Source organism: Coregonus clupeaformis, chromosome 17 (assembly GCF_020615455.1).
Source record: "Coregonus clupeaformis isolate EN_2021a chromosome 17, ASM2061545v1, whole genome shotgun sequence".
In the NCBI taxonomy this organism is placed as follows: domain Eukaryota; kingdom Metazoa; phylum Chordata; class Actinopteri; order Salmoniformes; family Salmonidae; genus Coregonus; species Coregonus clupeaformis.
Genome location: NC_059208.1, coordinates 39,265,781 through 39,292,906, shown reverse-complemented (window position 1 = coordinate 39,292,906; position 27,126 = coordinate 39,265,781). Strand labels below are relative to the sequence as shown.

Sequence of the window (27,126 nt, the reverse complement as noted above, 5' to 3'; positions counted from 1 at the left end):
ATTGCCAACAAAGGGTATATAACAAAGTATTGAGAAACTTTTGTTATTGACCAAATACTTATTTTCCACCATAATTTGCAAATAAATTCATAAAAAATCCTACAATGTGATTTTCTGGATTTTCTTCTCATTTTGTCTGTCATAGTTGACGTGTACATATGATGAAAATTACAGGCCTCGCTCATCTTTTTAAGTGGGAGAACTTGCACAATTGGTGGCTGACTAAATACTTTTTTTCCCCACTGTAATGGGGTGCACAATCTTGGATTGATTTAAAACCAACAGGCAGTGTAGAGACCTTAAAACCGGTGTGTGTGCGCTCTCCATCTGGTCTTGGTCTGTACATGTGCTGCAGCATTCTGTATGCTTTGCAGTTGACCAATGGCTTTCGTGGGTAGACCAGACAGGACAGCATTATGGTAGTCAAGCCTGCTTGTAATAAAAGCATGGATGAGTCTCTGTATCAGCCTGATAGAGAAACATCTGCACTTTGGCAATGTTGCTCAGGTGGTAAAAAGCTAATTTTGGTCACATTCCTAATGTGTGATTTGAAATGTAGTTCAGAATCTAAAATAACACCTAGGTTTTTTACCTGGTGTTTTATCTTTATTGCCCGTGAATTACAATGTGCGGCCAGATGATTCGCTCGCTGTGCTTTGGCTCCAACAATAAGTACCTCGGTCTTGTTTTGATTTAGCTGGAGGAAGTTGTGAGCTATCCAAGTATTTTAAAAACACTAATACAGTCTAATAATTTATCTGCGGAGCTAAAATCCTCTGGTGACAAATGTTATGTTGTGCATCGTCTGCGTAGCAGTGAAAAATCAATGCTGTGCTTTCTGATAACGCTGCCAAGGGGTAACATATACAGTGCATTCGGGAAAGTATTCAGACCCCTTGACTTTTTCTACATTTTGTTACGTTACAGCCATATTCTAAAATGGATTAAAATTGTTTTTTCCCCCTTCAATCTACACACCATACCCCATAATGACAAAGCAAAAACAGTTTTGAAGTTTTTACAAATGTATTAAAAATAAAAAAACTGAAATAATACATTTACATAAGTATTCAGTCCCTTTACTCAGTACTTTGTTGAAGCACCTTTGGCAGCGATTACAGCCTCGAGTCTTCTTGGGTATGACGCTACAAGCTTGGCACACCTGTACTTGGGGAGTTTCTCCCATTCTTCTCTGCAGAAACTCTCAAGCTCTGTCAGGTTGGATGGGGAGTGTGGCTGCACAGCTATTTTCAGGTCTCTCCAGAGATGTTAGATCGGGTTCAAGTCCGGAGTCTGGCTGGGCCACTAAAGGACATTCAGAGACTTGTACTGAAGCCACTCCTGCGTTGTCTTGGCTGTGTGCTTAGGGTTGTTGTCCTGTTGGAAGGTGAACCTTCACCCAAGTCTGAGGTCCTGAGCGCTCTGGAGCAGGTTTTCATCAAGGATCTCTCTGTACTTTGCTCCGTTCAGCTTTCCCTTGATCCTGACTAGTCTCCCTGTCCCTGCCGCTGAAAAACATCACCACAGCATGATGCTGCCACCACCATGCTTCACCGTAGGGATGGTGCCAGGTTTCCTCCAGACGTGACGATTAGCATTCATGCCAAAGAGATCAATCTTGATTTCATCAGACCAGAGAATCGTGTTTCATGGTCAGAGTCTTTAAGTGCCTTTTGGCAAACTCCAAGCGGGCTGTCATGTGCCTTTTACTGAGGAGTGGCTTCCGTCTGGCCATTCTACCATAAAGGCCTGATTGATGGAGTGCTGCAGAGATGGTTGTCCTTCTGGAAGGTTATCCCATCTCCACAGAGGAACTCTGGAGCTCTGTCAGAGTAACCATCAGGTTCTTGGTCACCTCCCTGATCCTTCTCCCCGATTGCTCAGTTTGGCCGGGCGGCCAGCTCTAGGAAGAGTCTTGGTGGTTCCAAACTTCTTCCATTTAAGAATGATGGAGGCCACTGTGTTCTTGGGGACCTTCAATGCTGCAGAACTTTTTTGGTATCCTTCCCCAGATCTGTGCCTTGACACAATCCTGTCTCGGTGCTCTATGGACAATTCCTTCGACCTCATGGCTTGGTTTTTGCTCTGATATGCACTGTCAACTGTGGTACCTTATATAGACAGGTGTGTGCCTTTTCCAAATCATGTCCAATTCAATTGAATTTACCACAGGTGGACTCCAATCAAGTGGTATAAACATTAAGGATGATCAATGGAAACAGGATGCAACTGAGCTCAATTTCAAGTCTCATTGCAAAGGGTCTGAATACTTATGTACTTATTTAGATCACATAGGTTTGCGGAGGTAGAATTTATCAGGCCATCAACGGTTGAGAAGAGCACTGAAATTATTCTAATTAATAGTGATCAAGTTAGAAAAATGAGCCCGTCTGGCATTTCTAATTGCCTTGTTATGTTTGCCAAGTTGCTCTCTCAGAATATCATAATGGACCTGCAACTTTGACTTTCTCCACTTCCACTCTGCCTTTCTGCAATTTCTCTTTAATTGATTATGATTGATTTTGTATGATTAGATGGAGGCACATTAAAAAGAGGGACAGTGTGTTCTGTCAGACTTGGGCCCTGACAGTGAATTTCAGTAACTAGGTTCCCATCCAATTGGCAACAGATTATCATGTGAATATTCTAAAATCTGCATAATGAAAATGAACATTTTCCCTCCAGTGGTGTGTTTCCATCAAACTGAGTTGTTGTGGAGAAAAATCAGTGCGTGATGACATAGTGCACACAAAATGTAATTTTGTACCGAATAAAAATCTAAAGTTCAATGTGTTGCCATTGCATTTTCAACTCTACAGATAGTTTTGTCACAAAAACGGTTGCGTTAAATAGCAAATGTGCCTACTCTAGCCTTGGCATATGCGCTCTAGCCAACAGCTGGCAGATACAGTGCAGGTAGGCTGTATGAGCAGGCTACATTTTACATTTTAGTCATTTAGCAGATGCTCTTATTCAGAGCGATTGACAGTAAGTAGTGAGTGCATACATTTTCATACGTCTTCGTACTGCCCCCCCGTGAGAATTGAACCCACAACCCTGGCGTTGCAAGCGCCATGCTCTACCAACTGAGCCACACGGGACCGAGTCTACATGATGAGATTATTATGGATTGTCAAACAGCAGTCAAGCATCGATCATCATGTCATGGAGAATCAAGCTCATAATGTGCACTTTCACCACCCTGTGAAGTTCCTCATCATTTACTTTATCTGTAGCCTAATAAACTGCATGGTTTCCCGAGTCGTAGTGGGAGGACCACACACCATATCATCATGTGATTCCAAGTTTGCTTCGATATGATGGTTATTATAACAGTATTTGCACAAAGGCGTTTCTACTGGCATTTCTCGCATAATATACTTTAGACACAAAAAGATCCCACCATGTCGAATGAACAGATTATCTGTCAGCATTTATAAAATTGTACCGAAACTTCCTGTTTCCACCACAGCTGTGGTATGATATATACCACATTACTTTACGATATGGCTTTACTCGCATGAAAACTGTGGCTGGAAACGTGGTTACTAAGACAAAAATAATGGTGTTCCAAATAAGGTCCAGTAGCCAGGACAACAAATACAAATTCTATCTAGACCAGAGCCTGTGACCGGAGTTGAGCTCCATGTCCTTTCCAACAACTCCGCTAAAAAGCGTGCACTCACAGGAAAAACTGCCGCTCCAAATTCGCTCCATTCATTACATAAATCACAAATTAACCAACCCCCATCAATTTGTGACTACATGGACCTACCATTTGGTTTTTAAGAATTAAAACGAAATCATATGGATTTGAATGAAAATTATTTTAATAAACATGAAAAGGTGAATGTAAGAAGCGCACATCCTTTCAAATAAGCTACATGCCATATTAGACAGCATATAAACACTAAATAGGTCAGGAGCCAGACAGGGAGCCTGCCTCCTGTAACAACACCACAGGTAACTTCCACAAGGCTGCCATCAAAAGGAACATAAAACGCGACATCCAAAAAATACTTAAATCAATTATAGAACCCATTGCCCTATATGGTTGTTCCTAAGAAGGAACAAAAATGAATTATTTAGGCTATATTATTTAAAGGCTATAGCCTACAAAGAAATACATTGGGAAGCATTTGCGAATGCGACACAATAGGCTGGTAGGGACATAAAGGGCTCAGCATTTAAACATTTAGTTGTATTAAATCATTCTAGTCTATAAATTGCGCATATACAGTAGGCTGTGACTTACTTAGAATTAAATACAAATTAAACAAAAAATGACTTAGTGCCTTTGAATTCATTTTGAGAATTCATTTTTAGAAACACGAGTTTGGCCAGTCTGTGGCTTCAGGCTCATGCGATGGTGCCTGGAGAACAGGCCAGCAGCGGAGAATATCCTCCACACACTAGCATCCCCAGTGGCTCTGCAAAACACCCTTTTGACCACTTTTGCCAGACTGGGCAGAGATGCAGAGTTGTTATTAAATTTTTCTATAGGTACAGTGGGGGAAAAAAGTATTTAGTCAGCCACCAATTGTGCAAGTTCTCCCACTTAAAAAGATGAGAGAGGCCTGTAATGTTCATCATAGGTACACGTCAACTATGACAGACAAATTGAGGAAAAAAAATCCAGAAAATCACATTGTAGGATTTTTGATGAATTTATTCGCAAATTATGGTGGAAAATAAGTATTTGGTCACCTACAAACAAGCAAGATTTCTGGCTCTCACAGATCTGTAACTTCTTCTTTAAGAGGCTCCTCGGTCCTCCACTCGTTACCTGTATTAATGGCACCTGTTTGAACTTGTTATCAGTATAAAAGACACCTGTCCACAACCTCAAACAGTCACACTCCAAACTCCACTATGGCCAAGACCAAAGAGCTGTCAAAAGACACCAGAAACAAAATTGTAGACCTGCACCAGGCTGAGAAGACTGAATCTGCAATAGGTAAGCAGCTTGGTTTGAAGAAATCAACTGTGGGAGCAATTATTAGGAAATGGAAGACATACAAGACCACTGATAATCTCCCTCGATCTGGGGCTCCACGCAAGATCTCACCCCGTGGGGTCAAAATGATCACAAGAACAGTGAGCAAAAATCCCAGAACCACACGGGGGGACCTAGTGAATGACCTGCAGAGAGCTGGGACCAAAGTAACAAAGCCTACCATCAGTAACACACTACGCCGCCAGGGACTCAAATCCTGCAGTGCAAGACGTGTCCCCCTGCTTAAGCCAGTACATGTCCAGGCCCGTCTGAAGTTTGCTAGAGTGCATTTGGATGATCCAGAAGAGGATTGGGAGAATGTCATATGGTCAGATGAAACCAAAATAGAACTTTTTGGTAAAAACTCAAAGAATGCTGAGTTGCATCCAAAGAACACCATACCTACTGTGAAGCATGGGGGTGGAAACATCATGCTTTGGGGCTGTTTCTCTGCAAAGGGACCAGGACGACTGATACGTGTAAAGGAAAGAATGAACGGGGCCATGTATCGTGAGATTTTGAGTGAAAACCTCCTTCCATCAGCAAGGGCATTGAAGATGAAACGTGGCTGGGTCTTTCAGCATGACAATGATCCCAAACACACCGCCCGGGCAACGAAGGAGTGGCTTCGTAAGAAGCATTTCAAGGTCCTGGAGTGGCCTAGCCAGTCTCCAGATCTCAACCCCATAGAAAATCTTTGGAGGGAGTTGAAAGTCTGTGTTGCCCAGCGACAGCCCCAAAACATTACTGCTCTAGAGGAGATCTGCATGGAGGAATGGGCCAAAATACCAGCAACAGTGTGTGAAAACCTTGTGAAGACTTACAGAAAACGTTTGACCTGTGTCATTGCCAACAAAGGGTATATAACAAAGTATTGAGAAACTTTTGTTATTGACCAAATACTTATTTTCCACCATAATTTGCAAATAAATTCATAAAAAATCCTACAATGTGATTTTCTGGAGAAAAAAAATCTCATTTTGTCTGTCATAGTTGACGTGTACCTATGATGACAATTACAGGCCTCTCTCATCTTTTTAAGTGGGAGAACTTGCACAATTGGTGGCTGACTAAATACTTTTTTCCCCCCACTGTAGGCCTAAAGATTTTTAGGCAAAATAACCTAATCAAAACAGAAAGCTCCTTGAACGTGGGAATATGCCAGGCCTATTGGGCCAAAATCAGTTATGGCCTATTGTTATAGATAATAGAACAAAAATGAACGAAACGTTTAAGAGATCTGATTTTTTGTTTAGAAATCATTTTCTAGAATGCCACACTTAGTTACAGTATCTACCCACCTTGTTCCTTTCTTTTAGCATGTGCACGTAGTACGTACACCATCATGCTTTTGTGATACGTGTCTTTTTAGATTCCACAATGATTCTTTAGTAGTGGACACATCACCACACTCCCTCTCTTGCTCTTGGTCCTTATCTTTGTAAGTCACCTTGATTTAGCACCTGTGTGTCTTATCAGTTTCTTTATGAAAATATTTAGCGAACTCCATGATAGTAGCTAAAGCAAGGGGCTATAGCAGCACACAGGTAGACTACAAATGCATGCTGGGGCGGGCATGCCCTGTGCTCATTTACATTTACGTCATTTAGCAGACGCTCTTATCCAGAGCGACTTACAAATTGGTGCATTCACCTTATAGCCAGTGGGATAACCACTTTACAATATGTTTTTTTTTTTCTTTCTTTGGGGTGGGGTAAGGGGGGGTAGAAGGATTACTTTATCCTATCCCAGGTATTCCTTAAAGAGGTGGGGTTTCAAGTGTCTCCGGAAGGTGGTGAGTGACTCCGCTGTCCTGGCGTCGTGAGGGAGCTTGTTCCACCATTGGGGTGCCAGAGCAGCGAACAGTTTTGACTGGGCTGAGCGGGAACTGTGCTGAAGTGAACGCTCCTCGAGCGAAATTGGAGCGGGTGAGAAGGTCGACGCTCCAGCCTTTGGGAATCTCACGCCACGCTCCAGTCAAATTGGGCACGCTATGCTCCTTGCTCCACTCACATATTCTGATCTAGACACCGTTGCCCTAGAGCACACAAAGAACTATACCTAACTAGGCCTAAACAACACCACAGGTAACTTCCACAAGGCTGCCATCAAAAGGAACATAAAACGCGACATCCAAAAAATACTTAAATCAATTATAGAACCCATTGCCCTATATGGTTGTGACGTCTGGTGTCCACTAACCAACCAAGAATTCACAAAAAATGAGCAATTAGACGCAACCAAATTATGAGAAAGCAAAAAGATAACTATTTAACACACCGGAAAGAATCAACCAAAAAAATTTAACAAATTGGAATGCTATCTGGCCCTAAACAGTGAGTACACAGTGACAGAATACCTGACCACTGTGACTGACCCAAAATTAAGAAAATCCTTGACTATGTACAGACTCCGTGAGCATAGCCTTGCTATTGAGAGAGACCGCCATAGCCTGTCTTCTCTCGAGTGCCAGGTATGCCCACTGCCCACAAAATGAGGTGGAAACAGAGCTGCACTTCCTAACCTCCTGCCAAATGTATGGCCACAGAGACATATACTGTATTTCCCACAGATCACACCCATAAAGAATTTGAAAACAAATCAAACATTGATAAACTCCCATATCTGTTAGGCGAAATACCGCAGTGTGCAATCACAGCAGCAAGATTTGTGGCCCGTTGCCATGAGAAAATGGCGACCAGTGGAGCACAAACATTGTAATTACCAACAACATTTATCTGTTTATTTATCTTCCCTTATTATTCGTACTACAACTATTTGCACATTGCTAAAACACTGTACATAGCTGCTAATATAACACTTGAAATGAAACCTTTTTTAGAGCAATATTTACTGTTAAATTATAATAGTTTTTTGTTGATGTTGTGTCTTCTGTTGCTTATTTCACTTGTTTTGGCAATGTAAGCATGTTTCCCATGCGAATAAAGCCCCGATTGAATTGAAGTGTGGAAATGTTGGTCTGGAAGTGTGTGTGTAACATGCACATACATATCCCCTTCATGACGTCTGTGCAGCTGGACTTTCCACTATACACTGAGTATACAAAATACTGACCAGGTGAATCCAGGTGAAAGCTATGATCCCTTATTGATGTCGCTTGTTAAATCCACTTCAATGAGTGTAAATGAAGGGGAGGAGACAGGTTAAAGAAGGATTTTTAAGCCGCACCGGTTTGTGTCAAGAACTGCAACGCTGCTGGGTTTTTCAGGCTCAACAGTTTCCCATGTGTATCAATAATGGTCAACCACCCAAAGGACATCCAGACAACTTGACACAACTGTGGGAAGCAATGGAGTCAACATTGGCCAGCATCCCTGTGGAACGCTTACGAAACCTTGTAGAGTCCATGCGCCGACAAATTGAGGCTGTTCTGAGGGCAAAAGGGGGGAGCAACTCAATGTTAGGAAGGTTTTCCTAATGTTTGGCATACTCTGTGTATATTTCACCTTCAAATAGCGTGGGGTTTGACATGTGGTCTCTCACCTACAGATAACTGCCAAAATAAAGGAAACACCAGCATAAAATGTCTTAATCAAGGGGCCAGGGTTCCAGACTAGAAGCATGGTTTTGACTGCTCCTACATTTTTGCCTCGGTACTGCAGTTTAACTGACGCCTGGCCCAGAAAGACAATTTCCATATATGGCCACATAGAGAAGTCAGATTTGCAAATTCCTAATAAGACACTTTAGTCATCACCTTCGTGCACAAAACATCCATTTAATTATTCCAATAATTGTCGCTGAGGCCCCAAAAATGTTTAATCACTCACATGCCGAAGATAGTAACATGTTATATTCATCCAATGTCTGCCATGTTATTGGATGACGTGATGACATCGTCGCTGCTCACTCTGCTCTCTTTACATGCGCAATGTTGGTCCATATAAACCGGATGCAAACCGGATTTAGACGGTCCATGAATCGGCGTAAGTGAACGTGAGTAGATTACCTTGAAAACAATCGGCAGACATCTTGGACGCAGTCTCCTGTTCTTATTATACCTCAGTGTTCTTAATAGGGCATTGGGCCACCACAGCTTCAATGCACTATGTCATAGATTCTACAAGTGTCTGAAACTCTATTGGAGGGATGTGACACCATTCTTCCACGAGAAATTCAAGCATTTGGTGTTTTGTTGATGGAAAATGGCGTCTCAGGCACCACTCCAGAATCTCCCATAAGTGTTCAATTGGGTTGAGATCTGGTGACTGAGATGGCCATGGCATATGGTTTCCATTGTTTTCATGCTCATCAAACCATTCAGCGACCACTTGTGCCCTCTGGATGGAGGCATTGTCATCCTATGGGGGCATAGCCACGGTAGACAAAATAATGACCTGCCCAGCATTTTATACATGACCCTAAGCATGATGGAATGTGTAGTAACTTGACAAGGAATGCCTACACGCATTTCAATATTACTTTCCTTTACTTTCAACCCAAGAAATAAAAGGTGTACAGCCATGTACAAACGGTACAAAAACAGCAGAACGATACAGCCCACTCAACCTGTGGTAGAGTCACATCTGACTCTGGATGATGACATCAACAAAGGGGAAAGGTCACGGTCAATGCCAATAATAACCATGCACACATGAATAGCAATCATACTATACTGCAGGTAAGTACAACACATATTCAATGTAATTATTTATATAGTGTCCACACTATAACACTTCTCCCCCCTCAATTTAAACCCCCCCTGTAAGGAAAACATAAGGTTAACAAGTAAACCAGTGTTTTCTTTACTTCACAACACTGTAGAACTTCTGCTGGTGATACTGTAAATGTAAACAAAAAAACGACAGTCCTTATTTCTTTTCAACTAGGTCTGCTGCTCCAAACAAACACTAACACCACAGGTCTCTCAGTCTCAACTACAGAGTTAGTCTTTCAGGAGGCTTGTGACTACGCTGTGGTCTGCACAGTACTCCTGGTGTGCCACGAGACACAGGTAAGGCGTGTCCCAGTGGAGCTGGGTCTGAGGGCACAGGAGCAGGTTGGGTGTTTGTGAGAGAATGTCCATCACCCTCTGCTGGAACCACTGAGTGCCCCTGTTCCTCAGATACTGTTTCCTGTGGGGTTTCAACTTGTATACTACCACCCACAGCTGTTACGTCTGAAAACATGGTCTTGTCTTTGTCATAGCACAGGCGGAGGTGGTCCTGGTGTCTGCGCATGACTCGACCATCAGTAAGTTTGACCACAAAGGATACTGGACCACTCTGACTCAGAATGATACCTGGCAACCAGTGTTGGCTGCTTGTGAAGTTGTGGATGTAGACAGTGTCATTGGGTTTTAACTGTCTCTCCCTCGCGTGGTGGTCATGTCTCTCTTTTTGTTTCTCCTGCTTCCGTTCCACTCGTGCTTTGATGACCGGATGCAGTAGATCCAGGTGGGCTTTTGGCTTTCTGCCCATTAACATCTCAGCTGGAGCCTGTCCTGTTGTTGTTTGTGGCGTGATGCAGTACTGGAACAAGAACAGAGAGCGCTTAGTTGTGATGTTCCCCCAGTTATCCTTTTGAGCCCCTCTTTCAGTGTCTGCACAGCCCGCTCTGCTCAGCCGTTTGAGGCCGGGTGAAACAGAGCGCTGTGGACATGGCGAATCCCGTTTCTCCGCATGAATTCTTGGAACAAGTCACAGGTAAAGGTTATTGCGTTGTCAGACACAAGAGAGTCAGGCAGACCATGGGTTGCAAACACCTGCCGAAGCTTCGATGGTTGTGATCGCTGTGATGTTGCTCGTGATGTGAGCCTCCAGCCACTTCGAGTACGCGTCCACCATGACAAAGAACATGTGACCCACGAAAGGGCCTGCAAAGTCTATGTGCAGCCTGGACCATGGGCGGTCAGGCCACTCCCACAGATGTAGTGGCGCGGGCGGCGCCATCTTCTGGTTACTCTGGCACTCAGAACATTATTTAACTTTGTTTTCTACGTCCTGATCCATGTTAGGCCACCATATGTAAGATCTGGCTAAACTTTTCATCTGGGAAGCACCCGGGTGAGCCTCATGGACCTCATCCATGACTTGTGCACGGCCAGGGGGTGGAACAACCACTCTGGACCCCCAGAGTATGCAGCCATCCTACACAGGGCTCAGTTTTGCACTTTGCATAAGGTCTTAGTCCATCATCCTCTATGACAGGAGGCCAACCCTGCATAAGGAATCTTTTCACTTGGGACAGGATAGGATCCCGGTCTGTCCACTGTTTGATCGGTTTGGCATTCACAGGTGAGTTTGACAATCTCTCCATTAGGAAAATTGTCTCGGGAGGCACCACAGTTGTGGCGGGCATCTCTGTTAGCGGGAGACGGCTGAGTGCGTCTGCGTTTGCATTGTCCTTCCCCGCTCTATACACTATAGTGTACTGGTAAGCTGACAGTGTGAGGGCCCAGCCCTGTATCCTTGCTGAAGCCATGGGAGGAATGCATCTTGATTCACTGAAAAGGCTCATCAGTGGTTTGTGGTCAGTGCATATGGTGAAATGACAACCGTAGAGGTACTGATGGAAGTGTTTCACAGCAAAGACTATGGCCAAACCTTCCTTGTCTAACTGTGAATAACCCTTCTCAGCACTCGTCAGCGTGCGTGATGCGAATCCAATGGGTTTCTCTGACCTGTCCTCCATCTGATGAGAGAGTACTGCCCCAACGCCATAGGGCGAGGCGTCACGTGACAGGATGATCTCTTTTTCTTGGTCAAAATGAACCAGCAGTTGTGCTGATTGTAGTAGTGCTTTCACTTCCTTGAAAGCTTTCTCTTGTGCTGGCCCCCACTTCCATTTGCAGTCTTTGTGGAGCATCTGATAAAGTGGAGCAAACACTGTTGACAGCTCATAGAGGAACTTACCATAGTAGTTCACCATGCCCAGGAACGACCTGAGCTCGGACACATTCTTGGGGTTTGGAGCATCCTTGATTGCCCTGACTTTGTCCTCCACAGGACACAGAACCTGCGCTGTGATCTTGTGACCTAAGTATGTCACACTTTGTGCTTGGAATGTGCACTTGCTACGCTTCAGGCGCTGCCCTGCCTCAGAGAATCTCTTTAACACCTGGTCCAGATGGTGGAGGTGCTCCTCCTCCGTCTCCCCTGTAACCAGGATGTCATCCAGGTACACTGCTACATGAGGGATCCCCTGCAACAGATTGTCCATTGTCCTCTGGAAAATGGCTGGGCTGGACGCCACTCTGAAAACCAAGCGGTTGTACCTGAACAAGCCTTTGTGCGTGTTGACTGACATACTCTTTTGAGTCCTCGTCCAGGAGGAGCTGTTGGTAGGCGTGACTCATGTCAAGCTTTGAGAACGTCTTGCCTCCTGCAAGCGTCGCGAACACGTCCTCCACCCGCGGCAGTGGGTAAGCGTCTAGCTTAGAGGCCCTGTTGATGGTGAGTTTGTAGTCCCCACATATACGCACCGTGCCGTCACTTTTCAGAACGGGAACGATTGGAGCTGCCCAGCGGGAGAACTGAATGGGAGTAATGATGTTTGTTTCCTGCAGCCGCTCCAACTCATCCTCCACTTTCTTTTTCATGGCGTAAGGCACTGTCCTGGGCTTGAAAAAGCGAGGCTCGGCCTGAGGATCCATGAACAGCTTAACTGCAGTGTGCGCAGTTCATCTTTGAAAATCTCAGGGTACTTTTGAATGACATCCTCAGTCACTCTGGTGTGTTTTATCTCACCCCAGTTCAGTTGTATTTTGTTGAGACAGTCACGCCCTAGTAAACTAGGCCCATTCCCTTTCACCACCAGGAGCCGTGCTCTCGCTTCCTGGCTGCTGTATGCAATGTCCACCTCTAGAGCCCCCAGCAAAGGTATGGTCTCCCCGGTGTTCGTACACAGTCGGATCCCTGCCGGTGTGAGGGCAGAAGCCTGTTTTGAGCCACACATTTGTTTGTAGGTCTCCTCACTGATGACAGAGGCCCCCGTGTCAACCTCCATCCTCATCTCTTTACCATCTACCTCCACTGTAGCATAGATAGGCTCTGCGCGCGGCTCACTCACATTAAACATGTTGTAGGAACAATCCTCTTCCTCCTCCTCTGTGCTCTCTAGGTGGTGCGCTGCTGATTGCGGCTTCGGTGCTGTGAACTTGCCCTGCCCAGTCCGCCTACCCTCTGGCTTGCTCCTAGGACCCCTGCATTTTTTAGCTAAATGTCCCTTTTTGTTGCAATTGTGACAGACAGTATCCTTGAACTTACAGTTGTTTGCATAATGTGTTCCTCCACATCTGAAACATTCCACTGCTTTTCGCCTTTTTCCTGCCGCCTTGTCACCTTATGCATGGCACAACTTCCACTGTTGGCCTTTTGAATATTTTTCGCATTACTAGCGGCCATCTCCATCCCTTGAGATAGTTCCAATGCTCTCTTGAAAGTCAGTGTGGCTTCCCCCAGCAACCAGCGCTGTATGCTGTCCTCAATGCCACAGACTAATCTGTCATGGAGCACGTCCTCTAACATAGCCCCAACCTCACAATGTTCAGAGAGTTCACGTAATTCAGCAACAAAGTTAACAGACTGACCTGTTTTCCGAAAATGGCAGTTCAACTTTAACATCTGGACAATCACGGAAGGCTTTGGATTCTGGTGAGTCTGAACGAGAGCAACTAGCTCCCCAAAAGGAATTTCTCCCGGTCTCCATGGTCCATTCCTCATTAGCTTGTAGGTTTTTGCCCCACACACACACTCAAGAGAATAGATCGCTGTTTAGCCTCATCTGTAATTCCATTTGCCAAGAAAAAGTGTCCCAACCTTTCCACATATTCCGTCCTGTCCTCGTTCTCTTCCACAAACTCAGTGATACTCCCAAACATTGCCATTATAACGCCAACTTCTCCTTGATCCTCATTAGCGATTTTCACTTGCTGCTGATTGTCCCCATCGGCGTTTCCCTCCAGCAGCTGCTGCTCTCCGTTGCTCATTAAGCTAGCTAGCTAACTGACTACCTCCACTGTTTCTTAGCTAGCTAGCACATCGCCCTGTACATGTTGATGAAGTTCTATCCTAGTCTCCAAAAAGATGTTGTAACTTGACAAGGAATGCCTACACGCATTTCAATATTACTTTCCTTTACTTTCAACCCAAGAAATAAAAGGTGTACAGCCATGTACAAACGGTACAAAAACAGCAGAACGATACAGCCCACTCAACCTGTGGTAGAGTCACATCTGACTCTGGATGACGACATCAACAAAGGGGAAAGGTCACGGTCAATGCCAATAATAGCCATGCACACATGAATAGCAATCATACTATACTGCAGGTAAGTACAACACATATTCAATGTAATTATTTATATAGTGTCCACACTATAACAGAATGTTAATTGCTTAATTAACTCATGAACCACACCTGTGTGGAAGCACCTGCTTTCAATATACTTTGTATCCCTCATTTACTCAGCTGTTTCCATTATGTTGGCAGTTACCTGTATAGATGTAAAGGATTCATGCATCAGCCCACTCACGGCCTTCTGGACAGAGTAGAATATTACATGACAACTATACATCTCAGCATTCTGCACAAATTTTAACAGTAATTCCTAGATACCCATCACATTATATATCTATCTATGACACATGCACACACACTAGGCATTGTTCTGGAAATCCTGCAGTGTATGCAGTAGGCTTGGGCAGTATCCAGATTTTCATATCGTCATACCATCCTTCTCTCATCCCGGAATTTACAGTATTACCAGCATAGCACACAAGGCGGCACTAAAAATGCAAGAAAATCCCATTGGGCCTCTAGTAACAGAATGCTAACAAAATGAGCACAAACTAATAGCGAAATCACAGACACTGTTAGATAAATGCTAACGAGCAAAAACGAACATAAATCCAGGCAAATCCAGCTCATAAAGTTCTACAAGCATAGCTAGTAGCTACCGAATGTCATTTTCGGTAAGTATGGGGCATTTACAAGCAAAAGTGAATGAGAGAAATAGTGCAAATGAACAAAGTTGTGATGCACTTTCCTGAAGGAAGAGCAGCATGTGTACACAGGGAGAATGTGTACAGAGGGGAGAAAAATGCCAACTGTACAGATAACTCACCCAGAGCTCTTTGACTTCTGGCAGAAAGCCATAAGATTCTGTATCTAATGGCAAACATTTAGTAGTGAATTGTATACAAGTGTACTTCATCACCTCATGTGCGCCGCACAACAGAGACTCGCCGATAGATATAGAACGCTATGGACTTACCGGCTCCCGCTTTCTCCCGTTGTGCTATTTACAAACACGTGATTGGCGCAACTGTTATGGGGAACTACGGTAAGCGTCATAATGGAAAATGTGACAGGTGAAATGAAGAACGCAATCTGCTTTATCTCCTAATGTATTGCACAAGTTGACTGCATGTATTAACTTAAAAAGTAGCTACAAATATTCAAATTTATTGAAAAACTTAATAAAATAAATAGTTTTTACGGTATATTCACAGTATTGAAAATCCATCCCATGGCTTTTTCCAAATACCCTGGTATACGGTAATCTATCCAAGCCTAGTATCCAGTGGTGAAACCGCTGAATGGAACGGACACAGAGCAGATGAGAGGGGAGGAGTTCAGCAAGTGTTAAAGGATAAGGCCACAATGATCGTGTCGGTACAGAACTAGAGAATGCACCTCATATCTCAAGTCATAACAGATACATTCCCCCTAAATACTAAATAACACAATACCCTTGGTGGTAAAAAAAAATAAAAAGGTTTATGATCACAACATGGAACTTCACTGCAGAATCCACTTCCACTTTACTGGGTTGCCTCTTGTGAAATGAGTGGTGAAACCAGCCTGACTCATTGTGGAAACCCTATGACATATGAAACACAGCCACACAAATGCCTCTGGTAGTACTACCCACAAAAAGGCTGCTTAAGGCCTTCCCACACTGTACGTCAGATTATTACACGTCACACTGCGATGTTACCAAATTAAAATCATGATATCAACCTGGCCAGATTGTACGATTTGCTTCAGTTCTGTTGCCAGAGTTGCCACAAGGCAACGTCAACTGCAGCGGAGTATTTGATCTGCACATGTGCCAGCACCAGCAGCGCAAGCCTCCCTCTATGCTTATGCATGAATGAAGTGAGTTCAGAAAAACTGAACGTATGCATCTTAGAAAAAGTTTTCACATACAATCTGTATATGTCTGAACTCAGAATCTAATAGGCTTCCCAAAAATAACATGGTCGCTGTGTTAGAACGTTTATTTTGATTGGCAATTCTGTGCATTTCTCAAAATCCCATCTGGTAGCCTGATTTCAGATGTGTAATGTAGGCTAAACAAGATTAGGGAAATTGTTCTTCTTGCAAAGCAGGTAAACGTTTAAATCCAAATATTATATTAATCTGACTATTAACAATAATCGTGTTCCTATTGGTCAAAACATGTCGGACACTGCCAGAACTTTGTTGGAGCCTACGACCGCAAGTAGTGGTCCTTAAAATCGGCAGACCTAGAACCTGTCACACAGAACAAGCCAAGATGTCCGACAATTGTTTACGACCTAAGAATTTGCCCACGACGTGGACATTTTGTCTGGGACGGCAAAATCGTGACATAAAACTGCTAAAATCTTACAGTCTGTGCGGGCCTTAAGTGTGACCCCATTAAACGTGATTAAGACAAAGGAATACTACTCCTCATTCATCGGACGACGTGGATTACAAAATTGCTGCCGTGCCATGGCAACAAATCACATCCACCATGACAGGCACTGCAGGTCATAAAACAGTCGAAATTGTTGCACATGTATACAGCTAGATAATGACTGGAAATGTCTAACCCATCAAATGTCATCATGATGAATCTACAGAATGTTAACATCTGTATACTGGTACCACTACAGCCAGGTGCTAAGTTAGCTGAGAGGGGTTAGCCTAACTCTGCAGCACACCTTCAACCATCCCCCCAATAAAACACTCCAAGACACAAACACATTTCTTCTAGTAAAATCCCATGTGTATTGAGAGAATATCTCAGTGGGGAAACATCTCAGCCTGGCCTGGACACACATCTCTTCTTTACTGCGGTGCTGCCTGGCAGAGGCACTGAGGCAGCGAGGCAGCCCTGGTCTGTATCATCAGCAATCGCTCGCTCACAGGGCGAGGAGTTCAGTTTGGAGAATAATCAAAGGGTGTAATTAAAATCAGGCGTATCCCTCAAACATGGCGCCTGGCACGAGCAGAGCCAAAGGGGGCTGAAGAGGGTGAGAGAAAGAGGGCCAACAGAGCGAGAGGTCTGAGAGAGTGAGAGAGCGAGAGGTCCGAGGGAGAGGAGGAAACTAGGACTAAGAGAGCGAGAGAGCAGACTGGCATTCTTAGCTCGCGTATCAAAGGGGCCAGAGTGAGATCAATCATCCGGAATGGCTGAAAGACCTTTCAATGAACCTCCTTTAAACTCAGCACAATGCTACAAACAGAGCTGGAATTGAGCGTGTCAAAGTGGGGCCCTGGGGTTTAATAACTCCCTCTGAAGACCGTAAATCTTTAATAGAGGGCAAGTTAAGCCTGTGGCGGCTCCGACAATGTGCATGGTGGTGCGCGCACGTGCATGTGCTGATCCAGATGCTTGATGATGCACAGACAATGAGGATACCGGACACACACAAACTGAAATATTAAGTAGCATTACAGGGGTACAGTCAGGGATGTCGTATCAAACGAGCAAGCAAACAAACTAAAGAACACACACACACACAAACAAGATAGACGCAGAGAGGAAAAATGGATAGAGAGAATTATAACATATGACTTACAAATAAAAGCCTCATTTATATTTCACCCTCCTGGCAACCCTTGTCTGTAAATATTTATAAAGTCATTAAAATTAAAGTTAGAAGCTCTCTGAAGCTCCAAGTTCTGTGAATTAATTTAGTCTCAGTTATAAAGATAGAAAGGCACTTCTCTGCACTTTTCATTCAGTAAACCAAAAGAAGTCAAATGATATCAAATGGCAATACCTGTTAGGGCAGCGATTCTTAACTGGTGGGTCGCGACCCACATTTTTAAAAGAGTTTTCCATATTGTATTTTGGTGATTATTTTTCCAATGCGAATATTGGGTCGCGACTGAGACAACCTGGTTCAATTTGGGTCCAGAGGCAAAACCAGTTGAGAACCATGGTAGGCTGGGTTGAGATCAATGCATTTCTGACTGATACCCAGTACCTGGATTTCTCTCTGAGGTAGCTGTAAAACTAAAAAAGAGCTTTGGCCACCACAAGATACAGGTATCTTCCAAAATAATGGAAACACTTGAGTAAATGAGGAATACAAAGTATATTGAAAGCAGGTGCTTACACACAGGGGTGGTTCCTGAGTTAATTAAGCAACTAACATCCCATCATACTTAGGGTCATCTATAAAAAGGCTGGGCTGGCCATTATTTTGGCTACATTTACAATGGCTATGCCCCCATAGGATGACAATGCACCCATCCACAGGGCACAAGTGGTCATGGAATGGTTTGATGAGCCTGAAAACGATGTAAACTATATGCCATGGCCATTTCAGTCACCAGACCTCAACCCAATTGAATGCTTGTGGGAAATTCTGTGACAGCGTTTTCCACCACCATCAACAAAACACCAAATGATGGAATTTCTTGTGGAAGAATGGTGTTGCATCCCTCCAATTATTTATACACACACACACACACACTAGATGACTACGGGGCGCTGTTTTGAAGCCAGCGCGCCTCCATCTTGACACTCCCCAACCATTGTAAAATATATTTTGGAAGCTATAGAAATGCATTTATTAAAATCTACATTTGTTTTTGCCACATGTATTCTATTACAGACACCTTAATGCATACTTCTAAATTATATTATGTGAGCTAAACATAATTTTTTTTCCTTCAAGTATAATTTTTTGAAGGTTCTAACATTACTGTCCCCACTACAACAACAAAAAAAATACTAAAAAACATGTAATTCAGTCCTTAACATTTAATTAAAATACTGCAGAATTCCATTCATTCCTATGGTAGGACTGCTTCATCTGGAGAGTGCCAATATGGCCGACCAGTGGCTTCAAAAACTCTCATTGGACAATACATAACAAAAACATAAAAACGCAACATGCAACAATTTCAAAGATTTTACTGAGTTACAGTTCATATAAGTAAATCAGTCAATTGAAATCAATTCATTAGGCCTAATCTATGGATTTCACATGACTGGGAATACAGATATGCATCTGTTGGTCACAGATACCATTAAAAAAAGGTAGGGGTGTGTATCAGAAAACCAGTCAGTATCTGGTGTGACCATTTGCCTCATGCAGCTTGACACATATCATACACAGAGTTGATCAGGCTGTTGATTGTGGCCTGTGGAATGTTGTCCCACTCGTCAATGGCTGTGCGAAGTTGCTGGATATTGGCAGGAACTGGAACACGCTGTCGTACATGATCCAGTGCATCCCAAACATGCTCAATGGGTGAAATGTTTGAGTATGCAGGCCCTGGAAGAACTGGGACATATTTAGCTTTCAGGAATTGTGTACAGATCCTTGTGACATGGGGCCGTGCATTATCATGCTGAAACATGAGGTGATGGCGGCTGATGAATGGCACGACAATGGGCCTCAGGATCTCGTCACGGTATCTCTGTGCATTCAAATTTCCATCGATAAAATGCAAATTGTGTTCGTTGTCCATAGCTTACGTCTGCCCATACCATAACCCCACCACCACCATGGGACACTCTGTTCACAACGTTGACATCAGCAAACCGCTCGCTCACACAACGCCATACATGCTGTCTTCCAACAGCCCGGTACAGTATGAAAAATGTATGCACTCACTAACTGTAAGTCGCTCTGGATAAGATCGTCTGCTAAATGACTAAAATGTAAAATGTAAACCGGGACTCATCCGTGAAGGGCACACTTCTCCAGCTTGCCAATGACCATCGAAGGTGAGCATTTTCACACTGAAGTCGGTTACGACGCCGAACTGCAGTCAGGTCAAGACCCTGGTGAGGATGATGAGCACGCAAATGAGCTTCCGTGAGACGGTTTCTGACAGTTCTTGCAGAAATTATTTGGTTGTTTAAACCCACAGTTAAATCAGCTGTCCGGCTGGCTGGTCTTAGACAATCCCACAGGGATTCATGCCAATTCCATTAAGATCCCAGATTCGGTATATACAGAAAAGGTGTTTATATCTAACAACTTTAAGTATGTAAATGCTTATTACGAGTTCAATTTGAAATTGTCCAAGTCATCGTGACTGTAATTCAGTGGCATTATTCCCAGTGGTGAATAGGTTACCGATACTGTATGTACTGTACTCAGACTGGCATTACTAGGCAGAGAAACACATTCACTTTAGTTATCCTCCAGCTTTCATGTTCAAGCCTCTCTATCCTAGACGGACGAGCAAACAATAAATCACTTAATCATTTTTGAAAAAAGAAAAAAACAGAGCCTGACATTTTGGCAGGCAATTAAACGTAAAGAAAAAAAAGGTGTAATGGCACCAATTATATTTGATGATGGCATGTTGATCAGTGTACCTCATTGCAGGACTGTTTTTCACCATTTCTCCTCATGATACTGACTGAGTGTATGCTTGAACAGCAGGGAGGACTGTGGACAAAAGCCCAGATAAGGGCCACTCACCGGCTGTGCACACACACAAAATCAGATCTATTTGAATACAGAGAACTCAGGTTACAGATGGTGCCGGGAGAGGCATTAGCACTGTTTGATGGAGCTTGGTGGGACTTCACAGAGGACAATGTTTAGTCATTAGGTACATTTGTCGTCACGAGGCTGGGAAAACCACGAGAGATTAAAATAGTACAGCAAAAGCAAACTACTCGACAAAGGTTGACGCGAAAGTGCTTTAACATTATACAGATTCAACGTCGCTGAGTACAAATGGTCTGCTGTATAAATACTGCTAACACATTGTCATGTATGCATGTTTTCAGTACACATTTTCAGGTAAGTATTTTTTAAACCTCACGCTTTGGGCTGGATGTGTCAATGTGTAGTTTATACAGTGCATTAGGAAAGTATTCAGACCACCTCCCTTTTCCCACATTTTGTTACATTACAGCCTTATTCTAAAATGGATGAAAATGTTCCCCCCCACCACCCCCCATCAATCTACACACAATACCCCATAATAAAAAAGCAAAAACAGGTTTTTAGGAATTTTTGCTAATGTATAAAAATAAAAAACGGAAATATAACATTTACATAAGTATTCAGACCCTTTACTATGAGACTCGAAACTGAGCAGGTGCATCCTGTTTCGATTGATCATCCTTGAAATGTTTCTACAACTTCATTGGAGTCCACCTGTGGTAAATGTAATTGATTAGACATTATTTGGAAAGGCACACACCTGTCTATATAAAAGGTCCCAGAGTTGACAGTGCATGTCAGAGCAAAAACCAAGCCATGAGGTCGAAGGAATTGTATGTAGAGCTCTGAGACAGGATTGTGTCCAGGCACAGAGCTGGGGAAGGGTACCAAAAATGTTCTGCAGCATTGAAGGTCCCCAAGAACACAGTGGCCATCAATCTTAAATGGAAGAAGTTTGTAACCACCAAGACTCTTCCTTGAGCTGGCCGCCTGGCCAAACTGAGCAATCGGGGGAGAAGGGCCTTGGTCAGGGAGATGATCAAGAACCTGATGGTCACTTTGAAAGAGCTCCAGAGTTCCTCTGTGGAGATGGTAGAACGCTTCCAGAAGGACAACCATCTCTGCAGAACTCCATCAAATCAGGCCTTTATGGTAGAGTGGCCAGGCGGAAGCAACTCCTCAGTAAAAGGCACATGACAGCCCGCTTGGAGTTTGCCAAAAGGCACCTAAAGGACTCTCAGATCATGAGAAACAAGATTCTCTGGTCTGATGAAGCCAAGATTGAACTATTTGGCCTGAATGCAAAGCGTCACGTCTGGAGGAAACCTGGGACCATCCCTACAGTGAAGCATGGTGGTGGCAGCATCATGCTGTGGGGATGTTTTTCATCATCAGGGACTGGGAGACTAGTCAGCATAGAGGGAAAGATGAACGGAGCAAAGTACAGAGAGATCCTTGATGAAAACCTGCTCCAGAGAGCTCAGGACCTCAGACTGGAGCGAAGGTTCACCTTCCAACAGGACAACGACCCGAAGCACTGTCATGACTCTCCTGGCTGAGGATCCAAAGCCCTCAGATCAGCTTGGCAAATGGCTGACAACAACCAGACCCTCTGACCCACAGAAGAGGGGAAGGGGGGCTGGGCCGGTTTTGACACCTTAACACTCGGTCGTAAATTAGGCAGGAGGGGAATCTCTCACTTGTTCTTCAGTATTGAAAGAAATGTGCTTTGTCCCCCAGAATACTTTTGCCGCCAAAACTTTTACGTCCAAAAAGTGAACACTGAATCAATATTTCCAACATAAGAATGTGGGGAATGGTCAGTGGGGATCTAAAGAATAATCATGTTATATTGTTTATTATTTTGTGATGTCATTAAGGATGGTATCAAGAAAATACTGTAATTTTGAAAGTATACACACTTTATCTGTCACGTTAACATCCAATATGTTGTGTATATAATATGGAGAATTACGAGAGTATTTTTGTTAAGATAGGAATGTGATTTTAGTTTTCGAATGAGATCATAGGTTTTCATATAAGCTATGCATGGTGACTTGACATGCCCCGATAAACTCACTAGACCAGAACATTGCCAGTCTGCAGCTGTGGTGTAAAGTGATCTAGAACTTTGACTAACCACACGAGGTGGGAAGAAGAAAATCCCATCTCAGACAATCATTAGAATGCATCTGAGTATCTGTTCTATTTGAACACTCCACTCCAAGCCAGGACAACTAAGGAGGACATTGTGACCTCTGGTGGACAAGCAGAGCCTTACACCGAAACGGGACACTAAAACCGACCCCTTCCCATAGAAGGATTGATTGGTTTCAATGGAGCGACGACGAACAAAGACATCTACACGTAAATATATTTATGACTTCTTACCCAAACGAGCAGTGGTTGGTGAGCAAAGTGTTATGATTACTTTGAGGGTAGCTTCCAAATGTATCAACGATAAGTTTGACTCTCTTTGTCTCTCCATATCTATCAAATCAAATTTTATTGGCCACATGCGCCGAATACAACAGGTGCAGACATTACAGTGAAATGCTTACTTACAGCCCTTAACCAACAGTGCATTTATTTATAAAAATAAAACAACAAAAATTTTGAGAAAAAAAGAGCAGAAGTAAAATAAAATAACAGTAGGGAGGCTATATATACAGGGGGGTACCGGTGCAGAGTCAATGTGCGGGGGCACCGGCTAGTTGAGGTAGTTGAAGTAATATGTACATGTGGGTAGAGTTAAAGTGACTATGCATAAATAATTAACAGAGTAGCAGCAGCGTAAAAGGATGGGGTGGGGGGGGAGCAGTGCAAATAGTCCGGGTAGCCATGATTAGCTGTTCAGGAGTCTTATGGCTTGGGGGTAGAAGCTGTTGAAAAGTCTTTTGTACCTAGACTTGGCACTCCGGTACCGCTTGCCGTGCGGTAGCAGAGAGAACAGTCTATGACTAGGGTGGCTGGAGTCTTTGACAATTTTGAGGGCCTTCCTCTACCCCTCCCTCTTTTGATAACCAACCAATCATGCTGCTGTTAGTCTGCTAGGGACTTTTTCTCATGTATTAAGTATGTATTCTGTGTTATTATTTAGTTAGCTAGTAAATAAATAATTAAGCCAATTTGTGTAGTGCTGAATCATAAGTAAAGCTGGGGTTCTTGCGGATCCAAGAATTCTGTGACCATTCAGAATGACGACTGATAAGAGGTAATGATTGATACGTTGACTGTTTTATACATATTGATAGGTAAAGACCTTTTAGAGTTTAATTCAGGAGATGGTAACTCCATAAACAACTTCTTCCGTGGTACCCCAAATCCTAATGAGTTAATTGTTACATAATTAATTTAAATCGAGTAACAATTAAACATAGTTAGTTGATTCGATAAATAACAATCATCATATTAATGAAAGTCACGTCACGACAGCACACAGCCAAGACAATGCAGGAGTGGCTTCGGGACAAGTCTCTGAATGTCCTTGAGTGGCCCAGCCTGAGCCCGAACTTGAACCCAATGGAACATCTCTGGAGAGACCTGAAAATAGCTGTGCAGCGACGCTCCCCATCCAACCTGACAGATCTTGAGAGGATATGCAGAGAAGAATGGGAGAAACTCCCCAAATACAGGTGTGCCAAGCTTGTAGCGTCATGCCAAAGTTGCTTCAACAAAGTACTGAGTAAAGGGTCTGAATACTTATGTAAATGTGATATTTCAGTGTTTTATTTTTTATAAATTTGCAAAATAATCGAAAATCCTGTTTTTGCTTCGTCATTATGGGTTATTGTTTGTAGACTGATGAGGGGGAAAAACAATTTAATCCATTTTAGAATAAGGCTGAAACATAAAATGTGTAAAAAGTCAAGGGGTATGCCACAAAATCCCTAGTTTGAAAGCAACTTTTCTGGAAGCTGTGTGGCGCCATTTTGAGTACTGCAAACTTGGCCCACGTGGGCAGACCCCTAGCAATTAGAGTTTCAGACAATGAGCTTAAGCCCCTTGCTATTTGAGTGACCGCTAGCAAGTTGCACATTGAAGAGTTGCAAAGTGAAAGAAGGCTGGCCCAGGACTGCCCAGCGTTATCCAATGAGGTTGCAGGGCTGGCCCAACAGCTCAGTAACACAGCAGAGAGAGAGAGCGCAAGAGCTGCACATATATGACGTAGTACGCAATGTTCGGGGACTCGTTTTGGCTCGAGGGTACTTTCAGAACTACTGGCTAAAAAGTATGCAAATCTTCCTCAGTCTCTTTAAGGGGGTACTTCACCACAACCCATATTCATTATCTCCAGCACCATACGTGTTTACCCATCATATATGTGAAAAAATATTAGATTACATGCCCCTTTAATTTCTGTGGTTGTAAACAGAAATGGCTGCCATGAGATTACAAATGACATTGTTTTGCTACTTTGTTTCAGAACAATGGAGGTAATTATATGACCACAACTTTAAATGTTGAGTGACATTTCTCTTGTAATTACCATTTCAAACTAAAATCATGAAATACTGACATCAATCATATTTGCCCTCGACGTGAAAGATGTTACAATAATAATGGATCGTCAGGTGTAGCGCCGCGGCTCTCACTAAGTACTGTATCATAAATCCTGAGCACACAAATGATGATCCAGGACTTGCCTTATATACATAATTTACTTTTATGTACCTCCTTGATACACATCATTTCCCTCAAAAGGCCCTTGCTCTCTCCCTCTCCCAGTCTCTCCTTTTTTACGACCATCCATATATGCATCTATGGCAACATCGTAACCGACCGGGAGACCCATGGGGCGGCGCACAATTGGCCCAGCGTCGTCCAGGGTAGGGGAGGGAATGGCCGGCAGGGGTGTAGCTCAGTTGGTAGAGCATGGCGTTTGCAACGCCAGGGTTGTGGGTTCGATTCCCACGGGGGGCCAGTATAAAAAAATAATGTATGCACTCACTAACTGTAAGTCGCTCTGGATAAGAGCGTCTGCTAAATGACAAAAAAAAAAAAAAACATGGGCAAACACGTCCCATCTGTTCCACGCCTATAAGTTAACCTCTATCAATCTTAACTGAAAGACCAAATACAGACAAACACCTTGAGATTAAGATTGACCAACTACTAAAAAGGTACTAAGATAGATGAGTGAGAGCCACTCACTCTAGCGAGAGAACTAGACACTGAATCAAAACAAGACATCAAATTAAAAAACAAAAAATAGCAAGACCAGTACAAGAAAAACAGGCTACGCTCCAAACGACATTAATGATCCATGACACACAATCTACTACAGTGAGGGAAAAAAGTATTTGATCCCCTGCTGATTTTGTACGTTTGCCCACTGACAAAGACATGATCAGTCTATAATTTTAATGGTAGGTTTATTTGAAAGGTGAGAGACAGAATAACAACAAAAAATCCAGAAAAATGCATGTCAAAAATGTTATAAATTGATTTGCATTTTAAATGAGGGAAAGAAGTATTTGACCCCTCTGCAAAACATGACTTAGTACTTAGTACAAACCCTTGTTGGCAATCACAGAGGTCAGACGTTTCTTGTAGTTGGCCACCAGGTTTGCACACATCTCAGGAGGGATTTTGTCCCACTCCTCTTTGCAGATCTTCTCCAAGTCATTAAGGTTTCGAGGCTGACGTTTGGCAACTCAAACCTTCAGCTCCCTCCACAGATTTTCTATGGGATTAAGGTCTGGAGACTGGCTAGGCCACTCCAGGTCCTCAATGTGCTTCTTGAGCCACTCCTTTGTTGCCTTGGCCGTGTGTTTTGGGTCATTGTCATGCTGGAATACCCATCCACGACCCATTTTCAATGCCCTGGCTGAGGGAAGGAGGTTCTCACCCAAGATTTGACGGTACATGGCCCCGTCCATCGTCCCTTTGATGCGGTGAAGTTGTCCTGTACCCTTAGCAGAAAAACACCCCCAAAGCATAATGTTTCAACCTCCATGTTTGACGGTGGGGATTGTGTTCTTGGGGTCATAGGCATCATTCCTCCTCCTCCAAACACGGCGAATTGAGTTGATGGCAAAGAGCTCGATTTTGGTCTCATCTGACCACAACACTTTCACCCAGTTCTCCTCTGAATCATTCAGATGTTCATTGGCAAACTTCAGACGGCCCTGTATATGTGCTTTCTTGAGCAGGGGGACCTTGCGGGCGCTGCAGGATTTCAGTCGTTCACAGCGTAGTGTGTTACCAATTGTTTTTTTGGTGACTATGGTCCCAGCTGCCTTGAGATCATTGACAATATCCTCCTGTGTAGTTCTGGGCTGATTCCTCACCATTCTCATGATCATTGCAACTCCACGAGGTGAGATCTTGCATGGAGCCCCAGGCCGAGGGAGATTGACAGTTATTTTGTGTTTCTTCCATTTGCGAATAATCGCACCAACTTCTGTCACCTTCTCACCAAGCTGCTTGGCGATGGTCTTGTAGCCCATTCCAGCCTTGTGTAGGTCTACAATTGTCCCTGACATCC

General features: G+C 43.5%; 1 protein-coding gene across 1 annotated transcript in view; it reads right to left on the bottom strand.

Annotated features, from left to right (window-relative positions):
* Nucleotides 1-27,126, bottom strand: part of samd12 (sterile alpha motif domain containing 12) — a 136,932-nt gene that overhangs the window by 44,107 nt on the left and 65,699 nt on the right. The window lies entirely within an intron of this gene.